This window comes from Monodelphis domestica, chromosome 3 (genome assembly GCF_027887165.1).
Source record: "Monodelphis domestica isolate mMonDom1 chromosome 3, mMonDom1.pri, whole genome shotgun sequence".
NCBI classification, from domain to species: Eukaryota; Metazoa; Chordata; class Mammalia; order Didelphimorphia; family Didelphidae; genus Monodelphis; species Monodelphis domestica.
The window spans coordinates 491051030-491071587 of NC_077229.1; the positions used below are offsets into that span (position 1 = coordinate 491051030).

General features: G+C 38.5%; 1 pseudogene; it reads left to right on the plus strand.

Annotated features, from left to right (window-relative positions):
* Positions 1 to 18906: 18906 nt before the first annotated feature.
* On the plus strand, positions 18907 to 19945 carry LOC130458132 (E3 ubiquitin-protein ligase RNF126-like; annotated as a pseudogene).
* The last annotated feature ends 613 nt before the right edge of the window (positions 19946 to 20558 follow it).

Below are 20558 nucleotides of genomic sequence, written 5' to 3' on the forward strand. Positions count from 1 at the left end.
CCCCCACACCGACATCCGCTCCCCAACTTAGACCGTCTCCCTCGTCCCCCGTCCCCTTCCCTTCACCCCCTCCTCCTCCCCTGTTACCCCCTATCCCTAAGGAGAAACCGATAATCCCTTACCCGTACCTCCCTCTCCTGCAAGCGTCTTTTTCCGCACTTAATCATTCCTTCCCAAACTTCACGACCAATTGCTGGCTTTGTTTAGTCGCGTCCCCGCCCTATCTTGAAGCTTATGCCCTAACCGATAATAATCTTACGTGCTCTAAGGTTGACAACCCCTCTGCTTGTCACTGGGATAATGATGATCCCTCCCTTACTATACCTATCATCGGAGGCAACGGCACTTGCATTGGCAAAAATGCTACACTTAATCCTTATTGTGCTGTGTCCTTCGTGACTAGGAATGACTGCAAATTTTATATTCCCCCTGGTAATACCCGTTGGCTTTGCGCGAAAGCAGGCCTTCAAGCCTGTTGGGCTTCCACCGCCCCAGAGGACGTGTGCATTCTGGTCACCATTGTACCACGTGTCACCTTTAGGCCCGACCAGGACTTCCTCCCCCTGTGGGAACGACTCCAAAACCCCAGATGGAGAAGAGAACCGGTAACCCTCGCCGTTACGATAGCCGCTCTTCTTGGCGCCGCCGGTGCAGGGACCGGCATAGCCGCTCTAACTTCCCAACACATATCCCACAATCATCTACGGGCAGCAGTAGATGAAGACATTGCCCGCTTAGAATCCACCATAAATTTCTTGGAAAAGTCCCATGCTTCCCTTGCTGAAGTAGCCTTACAAAATAGACGAGGATTAGACCTCCTCTTCCTCCGCGAAGGGGGACTCTGTGCCGCCCTCGGAGAAGAATGTTGCTTCTATGCTAACCACTCCGGCGTCATCAGGGACTCTCTAGCCCAACTCAGGAAAGAGCTTGAACAGAGGCGCAAAGATAGGGAAACAAACGGCCCTTGGTATGCACAGTTTCTGCCTAGTTCTCCATGGTTCTCTGCAATCCTCTCTACCCTCCTTACCCCCCTCATAGTTTTTATCCTTGCTTTGACTTTTGGCCCTTGGATTTTCAAAACTATCACACGGCTGGTCACTCGCTCCATTGAATCATCCTTGAAGGCCTTCCCTATGGTACAGTACCACCGCCTAGAGACGGTTGGCCACACCTCCCCCTCCACTGAGCAATACAACCAACTCCACTTCTCGGGACGGTAATCCAACGACGGGAATATTGCGGGTCCCTTGCCCTTGCGTGGAGGCTATTAGGGAAATACCCCGCATAGCCTAAGACAGGAGCCGCCTCCGAAAGGGTTCTTCAAGACGGGCTTAAGACCATGTTGTGATAGTTCTGCAAATCCATTTTTCTCTCAGAACCCCTCTCCCTCTTTTGAAAAGAAAAGGGAGGAATTGTATAGAACCTGACAACAGGCTAGAAATACTGCAAACATAACATACCTCCCTTCCTCCCTTAAAACAGGATGTCTTCCCTAACTAGTTCCAGGTGTAGGTTGTAAAACCCCCTCTCCCTGACACCAAATGTACTTACATTCCTCCTAGGTTGTAAATCCCCCTCTGACACCAAATGTGCCTGCATTCCTCCTACCCTTTTGTCCTCCTAGCCACAGTATATATATACCATGCTTTTGCTTCAATAAACGACTTCTCTTTGCATACTATGTGAGAGCTGTCCATACCTTTCTCTCTCTTCCCCGTTCCTTCTCTCTCTCCCCCTTCCCCTCTCAGGGGTCGTAAGGGGCTGGTCCCCAGCATTTTCCATTGACTGCTGGGAAATCAGAAACTGCAAGACCTGCAGGCTGTTTAGCTATGGCCAATGAGGTTCTGCTGCCAGTAGCTTTACCTATAAAGTCAAGATCAGTCACTGTGTATGTGTGCCTGGACATTAGTGTTTGCAACCAATAGGTACATCACATATGAAGAGTAGTCAATGTCAGAATCAGTACTGATGTACTATGAATGAAGGAGACAGAAAAACAAAGGGGAAGGGAGATAGAGGGAGAGGGAGGAAAAGAGTCAGATGAAGAGAGAGACAGAGAGAGATAGACAAAGATAAATAGGAGGGAGGGGAAAAGGAGATAGAGACATGGAGAGCGACAGAAAGACAGAAACAGAAAAAGCGAGGTAGAAGGAGAGAGAGGAAAAGACAAACATGAACAAAGAGAGACAGAGACAGAAATAAAAGTGGACAGAGACATGGAATAACATAAGCAAAAAGACATAGAAACTAAAAAGAGGGGAGAGGGTAAGGGAAAGACAAAGACAGATAGATGGGCAGAGACAGACAGATGGAGACATACAGAGACAGAGAAAGAGGAAAGAAGGAGGAGAGAGAGAGATAACACATTTCAGCTGAAATTAGAATCAAATTTGAAATTAGGTGGTAGCTATATAAATGAGTTATTATTAGTGATGGTATTATTTTATCTGCTAGAAGTTTTTTGTTTTGTTGGTTTCCATTATAGTGTGGACTGAAGTAATTGAAGGCTATTTAGGTTCAGCATTGGCCAGTGTCAAATGTCAAGACCTCATGGTTTTGTTGGTTTGGGATCGCTCTACACTTACTCAGAGCCAGAACTATGTCTGTTAAGTGACTTGATCACAGTGGCAAAATTAGCACAATATTTGAAGCCTCTTGACAAATATACTCATTGCTAAATGTTCTTCCTACTAAATAATGTCTACCACCCCACCCCCAAGACAGAAGTTTTCTACGTTTTTAGTCATGTCCCATAACCCCAAGGACTGACGTGGTGTTCGGAGGGACCTAGAAATGGTAAAGCATGCCCCTATTAAATATTTTCGCTTCTTCGATACTCCAAAAGGATTAATTTACCCAAACATGTCCAAAAACATCTTTTCTAGGTCAATTTTGAGCATGGTGGAGTGTCGACAAAAAGTTAAGAAAGACTTATTGTTATATTATATGATCACTTGTAAATATATTTAATCTTTCCCCCAAGATACCTATGTCTCCCTTTTCAGATGCTTTTCCAGGAGGGAAAACAAAACATTTCTAATCCCTTAGATAAAAGTGTTTCACAAGGGATCTTGAGCTTAAGGGTGGTCTCTTCAGCTTATATTTTTGTGGAGATAAGTGTGATAGATAGCTGTCTAAGCCTGGGCACATTTTAAAAGGGAATGACTATGGTGTTAATTTCCCATCACTAGTACTGTGTCCCTAAAGTACTGTGCTTCCAATATACTTTGTTTGGGTACCAGGCAGTGACAGGAGACTCCAGATACGGTTGAGGGTCCAGGAAGGGATGGAAATGCATTGATCAGAACTACCTGAGTGTGACTAAGGAAGATTCTGTTATATTCCTGTAAAATAAGGGAAAAAGTAAAAAAAAAAAAAAAGACAAACTGTAGCATCATGTGCTACAATCTGGCCTTTAATTATCTGATGGCTAAATTCCCTTCCAAATAAGGGAGCATTTTTGAGGGGGTAGGACCCTGGTACATTTTTTTAATCGTGACTTTTTTCTCCCTAAGTGACTACATGTTTTCCTACTATCTCCTCACATATCTTGAACACCAGTTCCCTTTTAATCATGCTTGTTAGACTATTTGAAGTGTGGAGATTTCTCTCCCCCTTTTTCTCTCTTAAAATAATATGATCCAGGACAATTTTGGAGGACTTATAACAAAGAATATAATTCACCTCCAGAGAAAAAAAACTGTTGGAGTCAGAATTAAAATAAAGCTTCCCGTTTTCCCCTTTAGTTTATTTGGGTTTTTATTTTAGGGTTTTGGTTTTATATGAGTATTTTCTCTCAACAATGACCAAGTATGTTTTGAATGATAATCCATGTATGGCCCCGATGAAATTGTTTACCTTCTCTGAGAAGGGGAAAGGAAGGAGACAATTTGGACCTCATTATTTTGGACAATGCTTATAATTGGGAAAATAAAACATCATTTAAAAACAAACATAATAAATACATTAAAACTTTAAGCTGGGGCCAGCTGGGTAGCCCAGTGGATTGAGAGCTGTGTGATGCTAATGACTGAGTTTGGCTCTTGAGAAATTTTTAAGATTCTCCATTACAGAGATGAGGGACCATGGTGATGGAACATTGCATGTACTGTCAGATTTGCTTCTATAAATGCTTGGATTAGTTCGACAAAACTGTTTTTCTTATTATTTTTTCTTTCTTTTTTACTCTTGATAACAAGAATTCTCTAGAGAAAGGGATACATTAAGAAAGAAAAGTGATATAAAAACATAATACATAAACACAAATTTTAAATGTAAAAACAAAAAATAGTTTCCTGGAGAAGAGAGGAGGAAAGAAACCTTCATGCTTTCCTTGGAGAATTGGAGCTCTGTGGAAGCAGAATGTTCTTTATACAAGCAAGTATGGCTACTATGTTGGTTGATTATGTTTAATTGGTTTTCTTTGCTATAATAGAAGTTTTGCAGGATGGATAAGGTGTTTCAGGGTCTATTTGTAAATGACTGTGATATATTAAAAATAGGGCATAGCACACACAGCTAGGTGGCATGGTGGATAGTGCTAGGCCTAGAGTTAGGAAGATGAGTCTTTCTTCCTGAGTTGAAATTTGTCTCCAACACTTACTAGCTGTGTGACCCTGGCAAGTCACTTAATCCTGTTTAACTCAGTTTCCTCATCTGTAGAATAAGCTGGAAAACAAAATGGCAAATCACTCCAATATCTTTGCCAAGCCAAACACAACTGAAAAGTAGTTGAACATGATCATAAAAGTATCATTTTAAAATGTTTTATTTAAGGCTCAGTGGATTGAGAGCCAGGCCTAGAGACGGGAGAGCCTAGGTTCAAACCTGGCCTTAGACACTTCCTAGCTGTGTGACCCTGGGCAAGTCACTTAACCCCCATTGCCTAGCCCTTACCATTCTTCTGCCTTGGAACTAATACACAGTATTGATTCCAAGGAAGGTAAGGCTTTAAAATAAACAAATAAATAAATGAAATGTTTTATTTAAAAAGATGGACTAGTCATGCAGCAAAAATAAGCTGTATAGATGGGCAGTCCAAGATTCACACTGATATCCATGAAATAGAAGAATCAGAAGATTTGAAATGTTTTGCATGACTATACATGTATATCTATGTCAAGGTGCTTATCTTCTTAAGGGAAGTGAAGGGGAATGGAGGGAGAGAATTTGGAACTCCAAATTTTTTTTTAATGTTAAAAAATTTTGTTTAAATGCAATTGAGAAAAAAAATTTTAATAATAAAAAAGAACCAAAAGAGAGGTCCTGCCATATGGGCCTCAGTGATCAACCCTATAGTATAAGAGATGGATAGATTGTAATCTTCATTGACTGGAGTTCATCCACCATGAACAAGAGGTCCATTGAAATATTCAAATATGTAAGTAATTTATTATGCACTACACTTTCAACATCATCAAGACCAACTCAACTTACTTTACAGTTACCTATACTGGAGTAAATTAACTTCAACATGTTATGGCCAAAGGAATTTAACCATCATAGCCTCTGAGTGCTTTCTTTGGTTAGCTTTTCATCTCTGTGAATTTGTCTATTTCCATAGTTATAGTGTGGAATTCCAAAGGGATCCTGAGTTAATTCATCATTTACTAATTAAATATGCTCATCTTTTTGATGCTTTCCTTCTAAAGAACCATCTAAGAGAACACTGAATTTCAATTTCTATAACAGATATTAGAAAATTGATACTTGAAAACAAACATTTTTTTAAAGATAACTGGAATTGTATTAATTTGTTACCAGCACCTTCTGAAATAGCCTATTCAGATTCTGATTCATTGTGTCCTTTTCTGAGAATGTAGTTTCCATCTTCTTCCTGTAAAAATAATTTTAGTGTTTTGACTTAAATCTAAATAATTGATCACCGGGGATGATTCCCAAATAATAAAATACCCAAGTAAGCTGGAAATTATGGAGATTTTAATTAATATAGAGAAAAAGAATTAAGGAAAGGAGAGGGGGGGGGGGGGAGAGAGAGAGAGAGAGAATTAATTTAAACTGCTCTGGCTCAGGGTGAGCCAGGCAGTAGTTAAAGGCCTTGGCCAAAGTGGCCTCCCTGAGCCTAAGGGAAAAGGAGTCAGTCTTATCACTCACCACGAGACTGTCTCCAAGCTGCTCCAGTCCTCCACTGAACTCAATCTCCTGAACTGAGCTCAGAACTGAATTCCACCCCAAACTGAATTTTAGCCTCCTTTTAAAGAGAATTTTCTCTTATGTCACCCCCCCTAAATTTTTATGTCTACCAATCACAGTAGACACTTTTTTCTAGGGCTGCCCATTCTTAGTTCTCACCACTCTTTAGTTCTCACCTTCTCTGGTTAGATTATATCTTCTGAGTACTTCACGCTTCTTTGTTAAGCTTGCCTTTTGTGAGTTACTTGACCTTTTTGTGATTAATTTAACCTTTATAGGTACTTAACACCCTTTTGTATTAGATCTAAAAATAGACTTAGCTTAAAGTTCTAGCTTCACTATAAGATATGAGTTAAATACCTTCATTGTTCAATCAGGAGTTTACAACTTTATCTTCCCCTAAAATATGTCTAAGTATGGGTGGAATAATGTAAAGTTCCCAAGACATTCCTGATTCTGTTAGACCAAGTATCTCCATTGTTACAATAAGGAAATAGCTAAATAAAATCTTCTAAAGTACAGTCTGGGTAGTTTTTAAGATTCATATTCCTCTATGTAAGGAATCCATCTCCCATCTCTACATAGAAGATAGAGATGAATATATTTGTATGTTTCAAAATAAACTTCTCATATTTAATAAATATTTAATAAATATTTCACATATTTAAATAAGTGACAAATCTCTGTATCAGACTATAAAAACATAAAGGCAAGGACCATGTCTCATCTAATTTCAAAAAGGTCCCAGTGCTCAGTGCTCTTCATCCAGTAGGTGATGAATATTTGTTGAATGGAATGAATCAATTCTAATTGGGACATGATTAAATCACTTCATATCCAGTAGTACACTCTACTATCTCCCACAACAAGCTAAATTAATCTGAATTTTGTCCAGCCTCGTTGTATTTATTTCTTCCGTTTCTTCTTTTAAAAAAAGAAACAAAAGAATGATTTCACCTCCAACAAAAAGGAAATTAAAGCAATAATTAGGAGCTCTTTTGCCCAATTACATGACAATAAATCTTATAATCTAGGTGAAATGGGTGGATATTTACTAAAATATAAATTGCCTAGATTAACAAAAGAGGAAATATAATACTTAAAATAATCCCATTTTAGAAAAATAAATTTAAGAAACCATCAATGAACTCTCTAAAAAAAAAAAACCCTCAGGACCAGATGGATTTACAAGTGAATTCTATCAAATATTTAAAGAACAATTAATCCCAATTCTATATAAATTATTTGGCAAAATAAGCAAAGAAGGAATCTCAAGCTGTCCAGCAACTGAGAGAAAAATGGGTGAAAGGTTAAAGTCTAAGGGAAGGAGAATGTAAGGCAAGAAGAAAGACAGGAAGACTAAGACAGCAGCAAGTTAACTCTGATGGAAAAGAGCTTTTTTTCTTATCCAGACATACTGGTGTTTTTATTAGGGTAATCACAGTAAAGGAGGAAGGGAGAATTATAATCAAACAAGTGGTATGATACATTAACATTATGAGGTAATCCTCATAAGAGACAAACTGCCAGATTCTAAAACAATAGGTATAGCTAAGGCTCAAATCAGAAGTTCATACAGGCTAAGCTTGTTTGATGCAGATGTTATTTGATTGTTTTTGGCAAAGCAAAGAGACTAGGATACCTGGCCTATCTTCCCAGAGTGTAGCCTCAGGGATGGGTTAGGAATTTGACAAGGTTAAGGTTTAATTTACCTCAAGGTCACAGAAACCAATCATTAGAAATATCATGAGTCAGCTTTTTGAGCACCCCTAAAATATTATCGTATATGCCTGGACTCCTACAGAATCCTCCAAATTCTTTTAGTGACATAAAAATGGTGCTGATATCTAAGCCAGGAAGTCTAAAAACAGGGAAAGAAAATTATAGGTCAATTTCCCTAATGAATATTGATGCAAAAAATCTTAAATAAAATACTATCAAAGAGACTACAGCACTATATCACAAAGATTATTCACCATGACCAGGTGAGATTTATACCAGGAATGCAAGCTTAAAGGATATGAAGAGGCAGTTTTCAGGTGTTGAAATCAAAGCTCATGAAAAAAAATGTGCTAAGTCCCTCTTGATTAGAGCAATACAAATTAAAACAACTCTGAGAAACCAGCTCATACCTATCAGATTGGCAAAGGAAAATGATAAATGTTGGAGGCGATGTGGCAAAATTGGGACATTAGAACATAGCTGATGGATTTGTAAACTGATCTAACCACTCCGGAGGGCAATTTGGAATTATGCTCAAAGGGTTATAAAAACAATGTACATGCTTTAATCTAGTAATACTACTACTAGATCTGTATCCCAAAGAAATAAAAAAAATTGAAAAGGACTTACTTGTACAAAAATATTTATAGGAACTCTTTTTGTGGTGGCAAAGAAGTAGAAACTAATGTTCCTCAATTGGAGAATGGCTGAACAAATTGTGGTATATTATGGTGATGGAATACTATTGTGCTATAAGGAATGATGAACAGGATGATTTCAGAAAGAACTGGAAAGACTTACATGAACTGATGCAGAGTGAAATAAGCAGAACCAGGAAAAGCACTAACTGCAATATTATGGAATGATCAACTGTGATAAATAGCTACTAACAGCAATACAATGATCCAGAATAATTCTGAGGGACTTATTAAAATGAATGCTATCCACTTCCAGAGAAAGAACTGTTAGGAGTAGGAATGCAGATGAAAGCATATGATTTATCTCTTTTTAATTTGGATCTATGTTTGGGGGTTTTGGTTTTATAAAATTATTCACTTATTAAAATGAATAATATGGAAATATGTATTGCATGATAATACACATATAACCCAGATTGAATTGCTTTCCAGCTCTGGGAGGGTAAAAGAGAGAGAGGCAATTTGGATCATATAACTTTGGAAAACTTATATGTAAATTTGTTATTAAAATTAAAAAATTAATGTAATTTCAATTTTTTTACCTTAACAATCACAAGATCAGAGGATCATATGTTTAGATTTAGAAAGAACCTTAGAAATCACCTACACCCATCCCTTCATTTTAAAAGTGAAGAAATTAAGTTCCAGAGAAACTGCGACAAACAAAATCATACAGGTAGGAAATAGCAGATTCAGACTCAGGTCCTCGATATCCAAATCCATTCCTCTTTCCATTTCATCGATCATCCCCTTCTAATTCAATTAATTTCCACAATCTATATATTATATTCTGAATAAAATCAGCTCTTCTAAAGTTAGTTCTATAATTAGAAAAATTGCCAGAGTTTAATTCATTTCTGTAAATGGTTTCTATTGAGTTTGTTTTTGCTTATCATTTCCTTAGTTTGAGCTGCTCACAGCTTCCATTATCAACTTCCTCCATGCCTGTTCTGGAGCTTTGGAGCAATATTGAGTAAGAAGTAAACTATGCTGACTCAAGTTCACTGTAAATCCATACTATTTAATCATAATTAGATCCTCTCTGCTGCATGGCAATATATATTATATTAATATAATAATTATATATATGTAATAAATATATATATAAAATAAAAATAAATAATTAATATAATAATAATAAATATATGTGGAGGGAGAGAGAGAGAGAGATTATAGCTCTCTGATTAAAGCACAAATCATATTCCTTCTTTGACTTTGTTACATTAAATTTCCCAGGCATCTCTCCTTTCCTCTCTACACTAAATAGGGTATAATTTGCCCAAATGTATACATATATGTATGCATGTCTATATATGTCTATATAAAAGTATACCTTGCATGTTCTATTTATCCACTCTCTCTGGAGAGTGATGTTCCCAATTATTCTTCAAACAATATTTCCTTCATTAACTCTTTTTTTTAATCCTTACCTTCCATTCTAGTAATAGTTCTAAGGCACAAGGGCAAGAGTTAGACCAACAGGGTTAACTGACTTGCCCAGGGTCACACAGCTAGGAAGTCTCTACAGCTTGATTTTAACCCAGGTCTTCCTGACTCCAGGCCTGGAACTCTACTCACTGTGCCACCTCGTTATTCTTCTTGCATTGTCTCTTAAAACTTTTCCTTCTTCCCTCAGTTCCTTAACTCCAATTGTGTTCCTTTCTGTCTCAGTATCTCCTTCAACCAATAGATGACTTTGCTTTTTTAAAAAACCTAATGGGAAGATTGGAGCCATGGATTTATTGCAATGCAATTCAACCAACATTTAATGTGTACATACTATGTACCAGGCACTGTACTAAATATCAAGGTTGCAAAGATTAAAATAGAAGCAATCCTGGCCCTCAAGGACTTTATATTCTATTTGAAGAAACAATGTGCACATAGGTAAACCAATATAAAATATATGCAAAAGAAATTTAGAGTAAAGTGGCAAACAGGGAAAGCTCTAACTTTAATAGAATTAGCAAAGGCCTCCCATAGGAGTTGGCATTTAAGCTGAGTTTGGAAGGGAGAAAGAGATTCCAAGAAATCAAGTCGAGGAGGAAAAAAACATTTCATGAAGTGGAGAGAAACTTAATAAAAAATACAAAGTCAGGAAGCAGGATGTCCTACATGGAGAATATCAAGTAGGCAAATAGATTGTATAAGAGGGAATCATGAAAAATAAGTCTTCAAAGATAGATTAGATTCAGATTTCAAAGAATTTAAAATGCTAAACAGAGAAATGTGCATTTTATCCTAGAGGCAATTGGGAGTTCCCAATTCATCTTGAATAGAGGAGATATGGGCAGATTTGTGCTTTTGGAATATAAATTTAACATTTCTATGGACAATAAGTTGTAAAAAAGAAGATACTGAAGCAGAGAGGACAGTGAGGCATCTATAGCAATAGTTCAAATCAGAGGAGATGAGGGCTGAACTAGGATGGTGACTTAGTGGTAATGTGAATTTTAAAACTATTCCACCCTAATCAGACCATACTTTAGAAGATCTGATTTAGCTATTTCCTGATTAGTAACAACTAAGATACTTGGTTTAACAGAATCAAGTCTTGGGAACTCTACATTTCTCCACCCTACTCAGTTTAACAAGGTCAGGAATGTCTGCTCCATACTCAAAGATTTAATTATCTGAGAAAATGGCCTTCAACAGACATGTGCAGAAAACAGCGGACAGACCCCTGGACTGTCCTAAGTCAAGCTAAGCTATCATTCGTACAGATGAGACGCAGGAAAGTGACATAAAACCATCTATATAAGGCACATCACTGGCTCTCTTTGCTCTCTTTTCCTGGAGAGGCGACTCTTGGCTGGCAGAATGCTAGGTGTTCTGACATCTTGCAGTGGTGGCAGTTATTTGTCTGGGTTTGGTGGTGAATTTGCCCGAGAGCTGATTCAGGTTCAGGCATCTTGGCTGGGCCCTTTTGGAGTTCAGGCTGATTCCTTCCTCCTTCACACTCCAAAACCTTACTTTCTAGATCTCCTAATCTTCCCACTTGGTAAGAGCCAGGCAGGAGAAATCCTACTCCTTTTCCTTCTTCCTTCTTCTTAATCTCCTCCACTATACCAATTAAATCACCATAAAATTTCCAGCTGACTTGGGTATTTTATTATTTGGGATTTTCCCTGGCGACCAATTAAATTTAGATTTTAAGTCCCAATGCTAAAATTATCCTTTACAGTAAGTAAGGGGTAAATGTAAGAAGTCAAAACAACAAGACTTGGCAAGTTATGGGCTGTTGGGTGTGACATAAGGAAGAGTATGGATCCAAAAGGATGGTTCAGAAATTGGGAATATGGATGATTCTAATGATGGTAATCCCCTTGACAGGCACCACCTGTGGGAACTTCCACATTTCACCTCCTTTTTCCTTGGAAATTTTTCATGTCATTCATTTTCCTACTTTTCCCTTTTAGTTACAGAACAAGAGGCTGTTCTCCATCTTGTCAAAGCTAACCTCTTTATTTGTACCAATCATTCCATCTCTTCTGGTGCTTTACTCCAAAAATAACTGAATTCAATTCAATGAAGTGTTTGCTATGTGCAGGACTCTATGCTAGGTGGTAAGGCTATAAAGGCAAAAAAAAAATGACATGTATCCAAACAATCAATACAATCTAATCAGGGAAGAGTTATATGTATAAATGATATATAGTTCCCTTCCAATTCAATTCAACCTTAATTAATTGATCAATTAAATGACCCCCAAAGTCAAGGCACTCATGCTATGATTACTTTGCTGGTGATTTAGATACAAAAATGAAAAGTCATCTTCAAGCTTTCCCTCTCATTATTCCTTTTACTCTGCTTAAAAGCATGATTAGGCTTCCCTTGTCTTAGAAATGGACATTTCTTTGACCTTGCTACCCTTTAAACTAGTCTCCTTTCTCTCCTACTCTTCACTACCGAACTTCTAGGAAGAATACTCTGAACTCATAGCCTCCATTTCCTTGACTTCTCATCCTATTTTTTAAACCCTTATCTCTTATCTTTGAATTGATACTAAGTATAGGTTCCAAGGCAGAAAAGCAATAAGGGCTAGGCAATTGGGGGGCCACTTGCCCATGGTTACATAGCTAAGAAATGTCTAGGGTCAAATTTGAATCCAGGACCTCACATATCTAGGCCTGGCATTCTATCCACTGATCCACTTAGCTGCCCCTTCTCATCCTATTTTAATGTCTCCTATCACTCCATTGAAATGATTCCTTCCATAGCAATTAGTAACCTCTTAATTACCAGTCCAATTTTTTTTTTAAGTCTTGGTTTTTCTTGACCTCTTAGAAGCATTTGTCACTATTGACCCCTTCCTTCTTTATTCTCTTTCCTTCCTTGACCTCATTACACTATATTCTTTTGATTCTTTTCCTGAACTCTAATTTCTCCTACTCCATCTTCTTCAACTTATAAATTTGGGCATTCTCCCAACATCTTCTCAACCCTCTTTTTCTTTCTCTCTACTAGATTTCTGTTGGACATCTTGTCCACTCCAATAGGTTAATTTATCAAATCTAAGCAGATAACCTTCAAATCTAGAGCTCAATCTTTTTTCTGGTCTCTAGTCCTATATTTCCAACTGACCATTGTATATCCCAACATTGTAGTAGGTACAAAAATAAGACTTTCATCAAAAAAGACATGCACTAATTTGTGCATATTACAAATTTTTCTTGGTCTTTGAAAGGTCAGTCTGAAGAATGACTCCTTAAGAATCCATTAACACTTATTTTTGGTAAATATATTTTTCATGAAACATCTATCTGCCCATTCATCAGTTCGGCATATTATACTAAGAAATTCCTATGCATATTTAAAACAATTCTAGACACTGTGTGAGGGAGTAGGGGATACAGAGGCATACAAAATTTTATTTCCATCCTCAAGGAGCTTATAATCTAGTATAGTCACACTCTTAACTGCAAAAATTACTCATCTATAAAATGAGGGGGTTGGACAAGGAGCATAGGATCATAAATTTCAAGTCTGAAGGGACTTTATAAGCCATATAGTTCAACTCCATTTTAGAGATAAAGAGGCTAAATAGCCTCTAAGTTACCTTCTACTTTGAGAATATGATATTTAAGTAGAAAAGGTTGTGTTATACTAAAATCATCACTTCTTGATGGGGTGATCATAGACCCATCATAGAGGGCATGGCATTGGTTTAATCACAGGCTTAACATCCTTAGTTCCTATTTTTTCTAGCTCCCAGTTCATTTATCAAACAGAGATAACTGAAAGGTGCTAAATAAAATGAAACATTATTCTTATCAGCTACTATAGTCAATGAATTGTCGTTATACTGAGCCTACTACATGTTTCACATTTGTCTCATTCTCTGCAATTACACAAATTCTGCCTTCATTTAGGCCTGTCACGTCTTGCAATAATTAGATTTCCAGTTGGTCTCCCTATCCCCATCTTATTAATTCTTTAATTTACAGATTCTTGAATTGAGATATATAGATTAGAGGAGAATTTGGGTAGATGCCAGTAGCACAAAACAAGATTAAGTACCTTCTACTTAACACATTCTCTACCCGATGATCATATTCCTAGAGCACAGATGTGAACATGAATGAATAGATGAATAAAAGAATTTCTTAAGCATTTGTAATGTGTCAGGTACCATGTTAAATGTTAAAAACAAGAAATATAAAAGTGAACCCATGACTGCCATCAAGGACCTTATTCTAATCAAAGTATACAATTCAGAGAGAGCTCTGGTGGCCAGGAAAGGTTTTTATCCCTAGAATAGATATCGGGTCCATCAGAACAGCGGATTGGCACTCCTCTTCCATAAACAATGATAACATTGGTTTGATTATTATGCTCAGCAATAGATGAGAAATTTATGGCAGGGATGGGAATGGGATTATGTATGTGGTGAAAGAGAAGATGAAAAATTGAACCTGTCACTCACCAATCAATATAGCTCAGCCCTACAGTGGGAGCTACAAAGCTGAGGGAATTAATTCCCAGAGACAAGATATCTGACTATCTAATGAGGAGGATATTGATCCAGGTGGTAGTGAAAAGTGAGGTATTTGCAGGGTAGATAGTAGAGCAATATGAGGGGTTAAATGAATGAGGCTGACCATGTCACCACTCAAAAATTTTCAGGACCCTTTATTACTTTTTTTTTTCATTTAGAATATTTTTTCATGGTTACATGATTCATGACCCCTCCCCCCGGAGCTGATAAGCAGTTCCACTGGGTTTTACATGTATCATTGTTCAAAACCTACTTCCATATTATTACTATTTGCAACAGAATGATCATTTAAAGTCAACATCCCCAATCATATCCCCATCAAATCATGTGATCAATCACATGTTTTTCTTTTGTGTTTCTACTCTCACAGTTATTTCTCTAGATGTGGATAGCATCCCTTCTCATAAGTCTTTCAGAATTGTCCTGGATCACTGCAATGTTGCTAGTAGAGAAGTCCATTATGTACAAATGTGCCACAGTATATCGGTCCCTGTGTATAATGTTCTCCTGGTTCTTCTTTCACTCTACATAAATTCCTGGAGTTTGTTCCAGGTCACATGGACTTCCTCCAGTTCATTATTCCCTTCAGCATAATAGCATTCCATCACCATCAGATACCACATTTTGTTCAGCCATTCTCCAATTGAAGGGCATCCCCTCATTTTCCAATTTTTTACCACCACAAAGAACGTGGCTGTAAATATTTTTGTACAAGTCTTTTTCCATATTATCTCTTTGGGGTATAAACCCAGCAGTAATATGGCTGGATCAAAGGGCAGGCCATCTTTTAAAGCCCTTTGCACATAGTTCCAAATTGCCTTCCAGAATGGTTGGACCAATTCACAACTCCACCAGCAATGTATTAATGTACCAGTTTTGTCACATCCTCTCCAACATTTATCACTTTCCTTTGCTGCCATATTGGCCAGTCTGATAGGTTGCTTTAATTTGCATTTCTCTAATCAGGAGGGATTTAAAACACTTTTGCATGTGCTTATTGATAGTTTTGATTTCATCATGTAAAAATTGCCTATTCATGTCCCTTGACCATTTGTCGAATGGGGAATGGCTTGATTTTTTGTAAATTTGACTTCGTTTCTTAAATATTTCGAAAATTAAACCTTTGTTAGAGAATATTGTTATAAAAATGTTCTCCCAGTTTGTTGCTTTCCTTCTAATTTTGGTTGCATTGGTTTTGTCTGTACAAAACCTTTTTAATTTGATGTAATCAGTCATTCATTTTATATTTTGTAATGTTCTCTCTCTCTCTTGCTTGGTCTTAAATCCTTTACTTTCCCACAGATCTGACATATATGTTCACCTAATTTATTTATTATTTCACTCTTTATATTTAAGTCATATTCTTATTTTGAATTTATCTTGATATAGAGGTCTCTATTACTTCTAGGACAAAATATAAAATCCTCAGATTCACATTAAAAACCCTCCCCAGACTAGTTTATGCCATTATTATTTCATCCTAATTCTTTTCACTCAAACTATATTTTAGTCACATTAGGCTGCTAGCCAGTGCTTATACATGATATTGCATCTCTCACCTCTGGGCTTTAGTCCAATCAGTCCCCCATGTCTGAAATGCTCCCCCTTCCTTACTTCTACCTCATAGAATCTTTGGCATTCTCAGAAGCACAGCACAGGAGCCACCTTCTTCTTGAAAACTTACCTCATCCATTTAGTTATCAGCACTCTCACCCTCTTCCAACATTTTGTATTGATTTGTACATAGTATGCATTTATTTGTATTTTTGCACCTATGTATTCTCCACAGCAAAGCACTGTGGAGTGCTTAGGGCGTGTTGGAGCACAAAAGACAACACGGCCATCCAATGCAGCTGAGGAAGTCTCCAAGTGTAACAATTTTTCATGCCAATGGACCCAGGCTTCCAACGCTGAGAGAGTGGGACTGTCTCTGTGCACCAACTTTTCCACTTAAATCTCCTTCACACACAAGTGTTTTTGTGCACACTCATCTACATCACAAGTGAAAGCGCACAAAGACAATCTTCATCCTTGGTTACTGAGAGACGACTACTACTACTACTACTATTCTCCTTGTAGAATATAAGTTCCTTGAGGGGAGACATATATGTTCAAGGTCCCACAATAATTAAATGACTGTGAATGCATTCCAGTTACCTTCTCTGGCCACTTACAGTTCTAAAGATGTTGCCTTACCCATGCTTGCCACACCTATCAACAGCCCGCTGGTATTACCTTGCTATACTATCCCAATGTGCTCCACTCCCAACATGTACACCTTTCCAGCCACACACAACTGCCTGATCCCCTGAGAAAATCTACTTGTAACCAACCCCCTAGGAACAATGATGATCTTCTTAAACTCATTCCTCAATAATTAATGTACTTCTGGCCCATCATATTGTCCTAGTGCATGTGAACCCCTCTACTGCCACTGTTCAAAAGGGGCTCTATGTCTTTTTTTAAAGCAGATATTTTTGACTGTTTTAATTACATCAGCAAAAATACATCCACATCTATGCAGAAACAGTAAATAATAAACAACAAACAACTTCCCCTATGTGAATTCATTAACATCTTTCCCTGGGCCATATTCACACATGAGAATTTCATGGACTGAGTCAGAATGGATCAGTTTGCTCTGAAATCAATGGGGATTGTTGCACACATGACCCACCCCGAAGTGGTGCTATTGGTATTGGCAAGGAAGGTAAATGAGTCGATTTGACAATCCAAACAACATTTATTAAGGTGCCAATTCTATGGGGAATATCGTGCCACTACATAGGGCAGTGACAAAGATTAAATAAGACATGATACCTGCCCTCATGCTGCAAATAGTCTCAATTAAGTGATGGTTGTGATTGAACTGCCCAGCTACATAGAGAGACAGCCAAACCTTGACTCATTAGCAACCCTGTTAAGTATGATCACAGATAAGATGACTTTCCATCTTGAGTGAGCACTGCAACCTAGGCAGATGTTTATCAGAATAGTGTTTTTAGAGTTCAGATTAACAAATAGCTTGGAGAGTAAATGATCTGACTATGAAGGAATCCTATAAAAGAAAAGTTCCATATGTCATAAAACATCCATTGCAATACCTTACAGCAGCAAAATAACAACACGCACACACACACATATAAATGCACATAACACGCATATAAAATGGAAACTGAAATCAGATCCATCCACTCTATACATCTTACTATCTATCCTTTCACACATTTCTCTACCCTCTTGGAATTATCTTCACTGTATCAGAGCTCCCTTTCTCTGAAAAAGTGAATCCCATGGGTTTTAGATCTCTTCTCTTGGGTTCAGCTGGACTATTGAGTGAGTGAGTAAAAATGCACTTAACTCACTATAGAAAGAGGTAACATGGTTAAGTAAATGAGGCTCTGAACTTAAGAGTCAGAAAGGCATAAGTTGTAAACTCAAACATTTAATAGCTGCATGACTCAGGGCAAGTCACTGTGCCTTAGATTCCTCAGTGGTAAAATTAAGGGGCTATTCTTAATGGCTTCTAAGATCATTTCTAACTCTCAATTATGATTTAATCTTGAACCAAACTTTCAAATGTATTCACTCTATATCTTACCATTGGCTCTATACCCCCTACCAGCTGTGCTTTCTATTTACTTAGCAGTATCCTGGGCAAATCACTTAACTCTTATTTGCCTTAGTTTCCTCATCTATAAAATGGGAATAATAATAGAATCTACCTCCCAGGGCTGTAGTGAGAATCAAATGAGATAATTATTCTAAAGTGCTTAGTATAGTACTTGGTACTTAGTAAACAAGAAGTGAGTGTTAGCTATTATTATTTCTTGCTTGGGGGAAGAAAGGTAATCCTTCCCCCTCTACTCAGGGAAGAACTAATTTTTATTGTTTTCACCTTTTATTTTCTGTCTTAGTAACAACTCTATGACAAAAGGGCAGGGAAAGGGCTAAGCAAAGAAGGTTAAGTGACTTGCCCTGGGTCACACAGCTAGTTTACTGTATCAACACAACTATAAAAACAATCTTTATTTTAATAATTACAGACCTAAATAATTGGAGAAATGTTCATTGTTCATGAGCAGGCTGAGTCAATGTCATAAAATTACAATACTACTTTAATTAATTTACTTATTTAGTGCCATAGCAATCAAACTACCAGGGTAATGTCATAGAATTAGAAAAAAGTAATTACATTCATCTGGAGGAATAAAAGACTCAAAGATGTCAAGAACAATAATGAAAAAAGTGGGAAGAAATGGGAACAAAACAGTATCAGATCTACATCTATACTACAAAGTCATAATCATCAAAACTGTTTGGTAATGTTTAAGAATGGTGAAGGTGATCAGCAAAACTTTGGGGGGGGGGGGAGACGGATGGGGGGAAAGGGAAACGGAGGCTTCGTCGCAACCCGGACGGCAATTCTGCCACTGCTGTTCAGCCGAGATCTCCCCGCAGCTGCCGGATTATATCAGCCCAAGGTGTGAGTCTGGTTTTATTGAAGAGCTTCCAGAAGAGACCAGAAATACTGAAAATAGTTCCAACTCTGCTACAGCTCCCACGGATCAGAACAGACAACCACTCGGCTCTGGGGTGCAATCTGAGGACGCCAGGGACTCGGAGAACAGGCGGGAGAGAGAACACCAGTCCCGCCACCGCTATGGCGCATGGCGCACAGCAGCCACGGCCCGCCTCACAGCACTGCGTGCTGCAAGCAGGCATGAAGGCGTCCCAACGTTAGCTGGGATTATTCAGCAATTGTTCAATGGAATTATTGCACCTGCAACAATAGCAAACCTCGGATTGGGCCCTTGGGGTGTTTTGCATTCAAATCCAAGGGACTAGGCATGGGGTGCTAATGCCCTGGATGCCATCATTACACAGCTCCTTAATCAGTTTGGAAACACCGGTCCCCCACCAGCAGACAAAGAGAAAATACACGCCCTTCCCACCATACAAGTCACAGAGGAACACGGAGGTTCAGGGTTAGAATGTCCTGTATGCAAAGATGACTCTACACTCTGTGAGAATGTCCGGCAGTTACATTGCAATCACACTTATTCCCCGATGGCTGCATAGTCCCCTGGCTGGAACAGCAAGATACCTGCCTAGTGTGTCGGAAAAGCTTAAGTGGACAGAACACTGCCACAAATCCCCCGGGACTGACAGGAATGGATTTCTCTTCCTCCTCTTCCTCCTCCTGTTCGCTAAGTACACGAAAACTCAACAAACAACTCATGAATCTCACCACCAGCCAGTCCAACCATCCCGACCTTCTTCCCTCTTTCCCTTTTGCCCCCAACCCTACCCTGCCCATTGCCCTTCTGCTTCCTGGTCAGAGGGAGCAGCTAATCTTCCCCCACCCCACACTGAACCCCGGAGACAGAGTTGGGGTGGAAGGGGGAGGGGAAGGGGGCGGGAGAGATCCTAAGACCCTAATACCTTTCTTTTTTTCTTTTTCTTTTTCTTTTTTCTTTTTTAAACAAGTTTTGGAAGCACCAAAGGCCTTTACCCCCCCCCCCCGCCCCCCTCTACCCGCTAGTCCCCAATTCATCTGACCGTTCCAGGGAAGCTCTGTCTCTCCTGCCAATTGATGGCTATCACTGCGCTGGCTTATAAAGCCTCCAGGTCACATTAACCCCGTTTCATCAGTCTGGATCCTAGCAGGTACCAGGTTGCTTGAAATGAAGAATGGATGTGGCCAAGCCATCTCCGTGGTTGTGGATTTGAAATACTTTTCATTTTCTTCTTTCTTCCCAACAGCCCCCCTAACCTTGTAACTCCCTCAGAAGGAACATAAAGACAATGTTCCCAGGCGGGAAGACCGGTAAGGTGTGGCGGTTTCATTGCCATTCAACATGCGAACTGGTGCACCCTTCTGGTGTCCTCTCTCCCATCATCCTGTCTTGTCTTATAAGCTCGCCCTCTAATGCAACTGAAAGGGTTTTTATAATTTTAATAAATTTTTATAATGTTAAGTTATT